The following is an 11,913-nucleotide window of genomic DNA, read 5'->3' as shown; positions in this document are numbered from 1 at the left end:
AATTACTGACTTTAGTCCATCTGTTTCTCTACATACTTGTTTAGCCTGCTTTCACCCTGTTCTTCAATGGTCAGGACTCTCCCAGGACCACAACAGAGCAGGTATTATTTAGGTGGTGGATCATTCTCAGCACTGCAGTGACACTGACGTGGTGGTGGTGTGTTAGTGTGACACAGACACAGAACTGCTGCTGGAGTTTTTAAACACCTCACTGTCACTGCTGGACTGAGAATAGTCCATCAACCAAAAATATCTACCCCGTGGGCAGCATCCTGTGACCACTGATGCAGCAATAGATGACCAACTTAAACAGCAGCAATAGATGAGCGATCGTCTCTGACTTCACATCTATGAGGTGAACCAACTTGGTAGGAGTGTCTAATAGAGTGGACAGTGAGTGGACACGTTTAAAAACTCCAGCAGCACTGCTGTGTCTGGTCCACTCATACCAGTACAACACACACTAACACACCACCACCATGTCAGTGTCACTGCAGTGCTGAGAATGATCCGCCACTCAAATAATACCTGCTCTGTGAGGGTCCTGACCATTAAAGAACAGCATGAAAGGGGGCTAACAAAGCATGCAGAGAAACAGATGGACTACAGTCAGTAATTGTAGAACTACAAAGTGCTCCTATATGGTAAGTGGAGCTGATAATATGGAGAGTGAGTGTAGAAACAATGAGGTGGTTTTAATGTTATGGCTGATCAGTGTATATAGTAATGAACATCTTAAGTCTAGAGCATTTGAAAACACTGGGTAGGGGTCAGGAAACACAGAACAACATCCAGTTAAGTTGAGCCCCGAGCTTAACTCCACTTTGGGATGAATTGAAATGTCATTCGAAGCCAGGCCATCTTGTCAAACATCTGCACCTGACTTTACAAACACTCCTTTAAATAAACAGGAAATAATTCTCAGACACTCCTGGAAATGTTATGGAAAGCCTTCAGAGAAAAGTGGAGGCTGTTGTGTGTGCAAATACGGGGGGTGGACAATATTTAAATGTCACTGGTTTCAGAATGGGATGCCTAATACGCCCATGGTCAGGTATCATTATACATTTGGTATGTGTTGGAGCCCCAATTCTGAATAAGTCAATACAGTAGGACAAATGTAAATAGACAGAGCAATTAGCTGCAATAACATATTGACATGTATTTAGTTGACATGTATTGGCATGTATTTATTGAAGGAAAAATGCGGTTTAGCCACGGAATAATTCCCCTTGTGTTACATCAACTTCAATTTTAACAACAATCTGTGATCTTTTGGAAAAAAAATATCTATTTTGTTTGAGATAACAAGACTTTAGCTGCTCAATAGTCCTGGGGCTTGGCCTTGGTAGCTTCTGTATATTGTACACCATAATGCATCACAGAGAGAGAGACAAGTCTGGACTACAGGCAGACTACAGAATAGAAAGACTTGTCTTGCATTTTAGAGACTGCTTTTAGAGACCTTTTATCCAGACAATAAAGTGACGTTTAGATTTTACACATTTTACACATAGGGCCAAATGTTCTTTTTATTATTATGATCTGTGGCAGATCTGGACGTGATTTAGCCACTCTAAGTCTAAATGTAGCTTCTTTTAGAAACAAAAACAGCTTCAGATTGTTGGTTGCAGTACCTCTGCTTTGTATGTTTAATATTATTAATAGTAGTAGTATTAGTAGCATACATGATAATAATAATAATAATAATAATAATAATAATAATAATATTAGTAGTAGAAGTATCATGCAAAATAATAATAATAATAATAGTATATTATAATATAATAATATACTATTATTATTAGTAGTAGTAGTAGTATGCGCTCTAATAATAATATTAATAATAATAATAATGATTATAATACTATATTATAATATAATAATATACTATTATTATTATTATTATTAGTAGTAGTAGTAGTATGTGCAATAATAATAATAATAATAATACTATATTATAATTTAATAATATATTATTATTAGTAGTAGCAGTAGTAGTAGTATGTGCAATAATAATAATAATAATAATGATAATAATAATACTATATTATAATTTAATAATATATTATTAGTAGTAGTAGCAGTAGTAGCAGTATGCACAATAATAATAATAATAATAATAATAATAATAATGATAATAATAATACTATATTATAATATAATAATATACTATTATTATTAGTAGTAGTAGTAGTAGTATGCATAATAATAATAATAATAATAATGATAATAATAATGATAATAATAATACTATATTATATTATAATAATATATTATTAGTAGTAGTAGTATCAGTAGTAGTAGTATGCGCAATAATAATAATAATGATGATAATAATAATAATAATAATAATAATAATAATGATAATAATAATAATAATAATACTATATTATAATATAATAATATACTATTATTATTAGTAGTAGTAGTATGCGCAATAATAATAATAATACTAATAATATTAATAATAATAATAATAATGATAATAATACCATATTATAATATAATAATATACTATTATTATTAGTAGTAGTATGCGCAATAATAATACTAATAATATTAATAATAATAATAATAATAATGATAATGATAATAATAATACTATAATATAATATAATAATATACTATTATTAGTAGTAGTAGTATGCGCAATAATAATACTAATAATATTAATAATAATAATGATAATAATAATAATGATAAAAATAATACTATATTATAATATACAATTATCATTGGCAGTAGTAGTATGCGCAATAATAATAATAATAATAATAATACTATATTATAATATAATAATATACAATTATCATTAGTAGTAGTAGTATGTGCAATAATAATAATAATAATAATAATGATAATACTATATTATAATATAGTAATATATTATAGTAGTAGTAGTCGTAGTAGTTTCATGCGCAATAATAATAATAACATTATTATTATTATTATTATTAGTAGTAGTAGTAGTATTAGTAGTATGCATAATAATAATTATTATTATTGTTATTATTTTTTATTATTGTTATTATTATTATTATTATTTTGATACATAGTACAGAGTATAGAGGCGCTCAGTCAACTATGTGATTATTTTTAAATGTATTCTTTTTATTATTATTATATAATTAAATGCAAAAAAAAAAGCTTTAGTCAGCTTTTGCCACATGAAAGTTTGCTGTTCTGCTGGTTCTGCTGTTCCGCTGTGTGTATGTGTGTGTGTGCTGTAAACATACTGCTTCTTACACCGTGTTTGAAACGTAAACACTGTTACAGACGTTACAGTACTTCAGCGTGGGAATGAAGATAACATCGTATTACATGGACTGGCAGGGCATGGAAATTTCACCTCAGGTGTTGCTGAGCTTGCTATGGCTCATCACTCTCGCCATGCATTAAAGCACTCTGAGACCGCGTGTGGACTTAATCTTTCACTAGAAGTCAGTACAACCTGTCATTTAATCAGATAACAGACTTATCTGTGTTTTCCTGCATAAAGCACAGTACTCAGGCTGATAACATCATGCTTCATTGTACGAGAATCAGCCTCTGTTCCCTGCCAGGATAAAGATAAGACTGATAACCCATGTTTTCTATCTGGGGAAGGATGTCACCCAAACATTTGTAGTCATTTACACAGAGCAGAAATAATCTGATGTCAATATGGAGTACTAATGTTCTAATCTCCATATTAGCCCGCTTCCCGCTCCTGCAGGGTCCTTCTCTTCTCCTCACTTCCTTCTTTCATTTTTCAACGACGAGATTGGATAGAAGATGGTAGATCTGCAAAATGAAACAGCCCTCCCCACCCCACTCTTCCTCTCTCTCTTTCCTTTCCTTGCCCCCTCCTCTTGTTATTCTCCCCTGCTCATTTGAATAAATTAACACCCCCCCCCCCCCCCCCCCAATGCCTCGCTTCATCACCTTCTTTTCCCAGATTTTTCCCCCCTCATTGAACAAGCTGCTGTGAAGGAGAAAGATCCAGAAATATCGTCCCGTTTCTCCACACGTGCGAACGCTTACTTTTACTCGTGTGCGTTGTTACTACCAGTCACTACCGCGAACGGGAACCCAGACGCCCAACCTCTGTCACGTTTCTGTTTCTGCCCTGTTTCCACACACAAACGTGCGCCAAAATACCCAATCACTATTTATTTCTTGGTGCAGATTGGCACCTACCAACACGCATGCGCATTAGCTCATAACCCTCCCTCTGCTGCATGACGCTGTTCAGTGACTCATTTGACTAAGGCTGAAAAGCTTAACATGGCATATTATACTGCATACGGCTTCCTAATTACCAACGGAGGCGCTCCGGTGGCGGACCCGGCGCTGTGTAAAACTTGGCGACGCGGGCGCCGCTTCACCCCGCCATTTGGGCCTTGTTGTTCGGATGCCATCTTGGATCCGATCATTTGTAGTTTGCGTAGATACTTCTAATATGTACACAGAATGCCCGTCAGCCACCATTTTAAGCATCTGTATTAAGCTTGGGCTAAGACTGCACCCGTTCCCCCTTCCGACTTTTACCTGTAGTCTCCGAGAGCAGATGGTCACGCCTCGGAAAGCGACCTCCGCTCTCCCTACGTGCTTGCTGACTTTGCAGGGGTTTGAGGGTTACAACGGACGGGGCTCAGCATTAATACCATTAGCGTTAATATGATCCTACCATGTAGTCATGGCCTGAGGGGGGTTCTCTGATTGCCTGTGTATTAGCATTATCCTTCTCATTAGGCCACCAGCCTCGGCGTACCATGTTCTCTCTCGTCCTCCCAGCCTTTTCTCCCTCTCGTTCATATCTTTCTTCGGGCTAAAAAATAAGGGTGGAGTGATTCAGAATATTTATATTGTTGTCTGCTTTTACTGCTAGCTCGTTTGCAATTATTTGATACCCTGTGGTTATACACCGATCAGCCATAAGATTAAAACCACCTCCTTGTTTCTACACTCACTGTCCATTTTATCAGCTCCACTTACCACATAGGAGCACTTTGTAGTTCTACAATTACTGACTGTAGTCTATCTGTTTCTCTGCATGCTTTGTTAGCCCCCTTTCATGCTGTTCTTCTATGGTCAGGACCCTCACAATACCACTACAGAGCAGGTATTATTTAGGTGGTGGATCATTCTCAGCACTGCAGTGACACTGACATGGTGGTGGTGGAGGATCAGACACAGCAATGTCCCTGCTGGACTGAGAATAGTCCACCAATCAAAAATATCCAGCCAACAGCGCCCCATGGGCAGCGTCCTATGACCACTGATAAAGGTCTTGAAGATGACCAACTCAAACAGCAGCAATAGATGAGCGATCGTCTCTGACTTTACGTCTACAAGGTGGACCAACTAGGTAGGAGTGTCTAAGTCCACTCTATTAAACTCCAGCAGCATTGCTGTGTCTGATCCACTCATACCAGCACAACACACACTAACACACCACCACCATGTCATAGTCACTGCAGTGCTCTGAATGTTCCACCACCTAAATAATACCTGCTCTATAGTGGTCCTGTGGGGGTCCTGACCATTAAAGAACAGCATAAAAAGGGGCTAACAAAGCATGCAGAGAAACAGATGGACTACAGTCAGTAATTGTAGAACTACAGTGCTTCTATATGGTAAGTAGTAACTTCATTTCCCAAACAATTTAAATGTGTAATAAGAAAGGTGGAAAGCGTGCCTCTGTGTCGACTATTTATGAGTGTGTTGCAGGCATGAATTCCTAAATTTGTTTATATTTACATATTCAAATTAAGCTGGTCAGGGAAAACAGGGAACAGGTAAAATTCTTTTTTTTACTTGAGTTTTTGTAGATGTGTAGGAGGATTAGGGTGGTGTTCATCCTGCAGTATTTTTACTTGTTACATACACTATATTGCCAAAAGTTTCCTTTCACCCATCCAAATCACTGAATTCAGATGTTCCAATTACTTCCACTGGCCACAGGTGTATAAAACCAAGCACCTCAGCATGGAGACAGACTGCTTCTGCTTCTCTCTCAGGAGCTCAGTGAATTCCAGCGTGGTACCGTGATAGGATGCCACTTGTGCAACAAGTCCAGTCGTGAAATTTCCTCACTACAAAATATTCCACAGTCGACTGTCAGTGGAAGCGATTGGGAACGACAGCAACTCAGACACAAAGTGGTAGCCATGTAAAGGCGCATAGTGCACAGAGGTCGCCGACTTTCTGCAGAGTCGATCGCTACAGACCTCCAAACTTCATGTGGCCTTCAGATTAGCTCAAGAACAGTGTGTAGAGAGCTTCATGGAATGGGTTTCCATGGCCGAGCAGCTGCACCCAAGCCTTACATCACCAAGCACAGTGGTGTAAAGCACGCCGCCACTGGACTCTAGAGCAGTGGAGACGTGTTCTCTGGAGTGACGAATCACGCTTCTCCGTCTGGCAATCCGATGGACGAGTCTGGGTTTGGCGGTTGCCAGGAGAACGGTACTTGTCTGACTGTATTGTGCCAAGTGTACAGTTTGGTGGAGGGGGGATTATGGTGTGGGGATGTTTTTCAGGAGTTGGGCTCGGGCCCCTTAGTTCCAGTGAAAGAAACCCTTAATGCTTCAGCATACCAAGAGATTTTGGACAATTTCATGCTCCCAACTTTGTGGGAACAGTTTGGGGATGGCCCCTTCCTGTTCCAACATGACTGCGCACCAGTGCACAAAGCAAGGTCCATAAAGACGTGGATGAGCGAGTTTGGTGTGGAAGAACTTGAAACATTGATTCCATTATTGATTATTATTGTGGCACTGTACAGATTACACCTAAAAGGAAGTTTATTAAATTTCAGTTTCATTCATTCATTCATGGGAGGCACGGTGGCTCGGTGGGTAGCACTGTCGCCTAACAGCAGGAAGGTCCTGGGTCCTTTCTGTGCGGAGTTTGCATGTTCTCGTGTCTGCGTGGGTTTCCTTTGGGAGCTCCGGTTTCCTCTTTATATACAGTGTATCACAAAAGTGAGTACACCCCTCACATTTCTGCAGATATTTAAGTATATACTTTCATGGGACAACACTGACAAAATGACACTTTGACACAATGAAAAGTAGTCTGTGTGCAGCTTATATAACAGTGTAAATTTTTTCTTCCCTCAAAATAACTCAATATACAGCCATTAATGTCTAAACCACCGGCAACAAAAGTGAGTACACCCCTTAGTGAAAGTTCCTGAAGTGTCAATATTTTGTGTGGCCACCATTATTTCCCAGAACTGCCTTAACTCTCCTGGGCATGGAGTTTACCAGAGCTTCACAGGTTGCCACTGGAATGCTTTTCCACTCCTCCATGACGACATCACGGAGCTGGTGGATATTCGAGACTTTGCGCTCCTCCACCTTCCGCTTGAGGATGCCCCAAAGATGTTCTATTGGGTTTAGGTCTGGAGACATGCTTGGCCAGTCCATCACCTTTACCCTCAGCCTCTTCAATAAAGCAGTGGTCGTCTTAGAGGTGTGTTTGGGGTCATTATCATGCTGGAACACTGCCCTGCGACCCAGTTTCCGGAGGGAGGGGATCATGCTCTGCTTCAGTATTTCACAGTACATATTGGAGTTCATGTGTCCCTCAATGAAATGTAACTCCCCAACACCTGCTGCACTCATGCAGCCCCAGACCATGGCATTCCCACCATCATGCTTGACTGTAGGCATGACACACTTATCTTTGTACTCCTCACCTGATTGCCGCCACACATGCTTGTGACCATCTGAACCAAACAAATTAATCTTGGTCTCATCAGACCATAGGACATGGTTCCAGTAATCCATGTCCTTTGTTGACATGTCTTCAGCAAACTGTTTGCGGGCTTTCTTGTGTAGAGACTTCAGAAGAGTCTTCCTTCTGGGGTGACAGCCATGCAGACCAATTTGATGTAGTGTGCGGCGTATGGTCTGAGCACTGACAGGCTGACCCCCCACCTTTTCAATCTCTGCAGCAATGCTGACAGCACTCCTGCGCTTATCTTTCAAAGACAGCAGTTGGATGTGACGCTGAGCACGTGCACTCAGCTTCTTCGGACGACCAACGCGAGGTCTGTTCTGAGTGGACCCTGCTCTTTTAAAACGCTGGATGATCTTGGCCACTGTGCTGCAGCTCAGTTTCAGGGTGTTGGCAATCTTCTTGTAGCCTTGGCCATCTTCATGTAGCGCAACAATTCGTCTTTTAAGATCCTCAGAGAGTTCTTTGCCATGAGGTGCCATGTTGGAACTTTCAGTGACCAGTATGAGAGAGTGTGAGAGCTGTACTACTAAATTGAACACAACTGCTCCCTATGCACACCTGAGACCTAGTAACACTAACAAATCACATGACATTTTGGAGGGAAAATGACAAGCAGTGCTCAATTTGGACATTTAGGGGTGTAGTCTCTTAGGGGTGTACTCACTTTTGTTGCCGGTGGTTTAGACATTAATGGCTGTATATTGAGTTATTTTGAGGGAAGAATAAATTTACACTGTTATATAAGCTGCACACAGACTACTTTTCATTGTGTCAAAGTGTCATTTTGTCAGTGTTGTCCCATGAAAAGATATACTTAAATATCTGCAGAAATGTGAGGGGTGTACTCACTTTTGTGATACACTGTATAAGTTGACGTTTTGGGAAGGACTCCAGAAATTGATATTGGGGAAAACAACCACACCTAAATAATAATGTCGTTAGGGGTGGGGGGGCATTTAGCCTAGCTTTTGGGAGGTGCACTTGGCAGCGTGCTCTCAGTGCTGGTCCCAAGCCCAGATAAAAATAAGGAATGTTGAATCAGAATGGAAATAATCAGATATGTGAAAAGATAGAATAATCCGCTCTGTCCCCTAATATGAAAGCAGCTGAAAGTAAAAGAGTAAAAGAGTTCATGTTAACAGAAGGGTTGGTTTACGTGTCTCAGTACTGCTAATCATCCCTTTTATCCATATACACACATGCATACAATAAAACACCAAACAATATCACGAGTGACAATTCTGCAAGCCAACAGAAAAGCTTCAACAAGTCAAATCCACAATAAGAACAATATACAAACAGTCTTACATAGTGGTGGTGTAATACACTAGTGTGGGAATGCTTTGCTGATTCAGGGCCTGGGCAGTTTGCCATAATTGACATAACTGTGAATTCTGCTCTCTTTACAAAGGACCAGTTAGTCTTGGATAACTTTTTACCATTAATACGTAAAATAGTTATTCGAAAACTATATACAGTGTTAGGTTAAGTTGCCTTCGTCCTATAGTTTGTTAAAATATTTAAAACAAGTGTAGCTAATATGCAAAAATATGAGAAATTAGGAAAAGGCAAATGCTTTTTCATGGAATGCTTTATGTACATTACAGTTACAAAAAAAAAATACACTTAAAACATTATATACAGTAGTATATAAGTATATAGGTAGGGGTCTAAGGTATGGGGGCAATACCTAATTTATATAATATGTTCTATTCACATTAAACATAACTGGTTTAATGTTAATAGAACACATTATGTGGACCAGAATAATCCACTTGTGGTGACCCCAAAATTATGGGAAAATTAGAATTAGCCAAATACTTTTAAATGGGATGTTTTATGTGCATTACAAATACTATTACAACTAAAACAAATAATACACTTAAAACATTATAAGGTGGTTTAAAGGTCAGAAGTCTCATGTGTTTAGTTCATATTATATTTGTATAATGTTAGTAAGGCTACAAAAACAACTGACAGTATTTAAAAAGAAGTCAACGACATGGTTAGGAGGAAATGAAGTGACCAGTTTTATTTTTATGGGGTTTTTTTATGGACAGAAAGACAGACAGACAGACAGACAGACAGACAGACAGACAGACAGATAGAAGTCAACAATATCTTCAGCAGAAAAGGAAGTGGCCACCTTTTATCTTTATGGTTTTCAATGTATTGTTCAAGTGTTTGTTCATAAACATTTTGCCACATACTGTATATAAGTAGTTATTTTAAAAATATAAGTAACATGAGATTTAGGGAAGGACAGACAGAAAGATACATATATAGGGGAAGGACTATATATAAAATGTTCTATTAGCATTAAACATAATTGAAGAAACAGCCACACCTGCATCAGGTGTAAAAACTGTGCCAAATCAAGTATATGGACCAGAATAATCCACTTGTAGTGACCCCAAAACAAACAACACAGAACCCAACTAAACAAATAATACACTTGGTTAGCCTACAAAATAATTGACAGTATTTAAAGAAAAGTCAGTGACATGGTTAGGAGCAAATTAAGTGGACTCTATGACGATGGATGGATGGACGGACGGACGGACGGACGGACGGACAGACAGACAGACATATGGTGGTCATTGCCACATACTGTACATAAGTAGTTCTTTTAAAAATGGAAGAAACACTGGACAGGAAAATTTAGGAAGGGGTCTGTGAGATATAGGGGCAATAGCTAATTTATGTAATATGTTCTTTTAACATTAAACATAACTGAGTAAACAGCCACACCTGCATCAGGTGTAAAAACTGTGCCAAATCAGGTGTGGACCAAAATAATCCACTTGTGATGACCCCAGACTTGTGGTGACCATATACTGTATATAGGTAGTTCTATTAAAAGCGGAAGAAACATTGGAAGGGGAAATTTAGCAAAGGACTTAATTTAAAATAATTTACAGTATTTAATGAGAAGTCAATTACATGGTTAGCAGCAAAGGATGGACCTGTTTTATTTTTATGGTTTTGAATTTTGATGTTTTTGAAAGTGCCTGTTTACAAATGTTTTGCCACTTGCTGTATATAGGCAGTTCTAATAAAAATGGAAGAAACATTGGAAGGGGAAATTTAGGAAGGGACTCTAGGATGGATGGGTGGGTGGCTGGATGGATGGATGGATGGATGGATGGATGGATGGATGGATGGATAGATGATAGATAGATAGATAGATAGATAGATAGATAGATAGATAGATAGATAGATAGATAGATAGATAGATAGATAGATAGATAGATAGATAGATAGATAGATAGATAGATAGATAGATAGATAGATAGATAGATAGATAGATAGATAGATACCAGAATAATCCACTTGTGGTGACCCCCAAAACAAACAAAACAGACCCCAACTAAAACAAATAATACAAGTAACACACTATAAAGTGGTTCAAAGTTCGAAAGTACTGTGTGGTTAGTTAATACTTATATATTTATATAATGTTGGTATAAGGCTACAAAATAATTGACAGTATGTAAGAAAAGTCAGTGTTAACAAACGTTTTACCACATACTGTACAGGGTGTCCATAAAGTCTGGACACATAGGAAATATCACTAACTATTACTAACTTATATGTTTTGTAAAATACACACACATACATATTGCATCACAAATAGTGGAAAACACATTGAAGATGTTATTGATTAATTTTAATTCTAATGATTCTAATGAAATGCTTATGTGTCCAGACTTTAGGGACACTGTATATAGGTAGTTCTATATAGTTCTACTTCTGTAGTGGGGAGAATATAATCCTCTGTGGCGAACACACACACACACACTCACACACAGTAAATAGAATGTGTTCAAAATAATTCAAATGTATAAGGCGTGCGTAAAAGTGTTGGTCACACAAAATAATCGGGTGCACTTTCCCCCCAACAGGGCGCATCTTCAACCAACCACGTGCTTTATCACCAACAACAGACGCACGCGCATTTTTCTCCACCTTTCCCATTTACCTGCAACTCGCGCGCGCTGTCCGTCTGACTCCGCGCGCTCTAAACCTTGGCGCACCTCTCCAGCGCGTGGATGACGTTTGTACGGAGGGGGCGTGGTCAATCCTGCCCCCGCTTTTCGGCGCTAGGGAGTCTGAGTCTAGGGCTGGGAAGATCGCCGGGGAGCATCGACACCACTCCTGCACGGAGCCGCGCCTGGC

Source organism: Trichomycterus rosablanca, chromosome 20 (assembly GCF_030014385.1).
Source record: "Trichomycterus rosablanca isolate fTriRos1 chromosome 20, fTriRos1.hap1, whole genome shotgun sequence".
Lineage (NCBI taxonomy): Eukaryota > Metazoa > Chordata > Actinopteri > Siluriformes > Trichomycteridae > Trichomycterus > Trichomycterus rosablanca.
Note: the sequence above shows the minus strand (reverse complement) of the source record.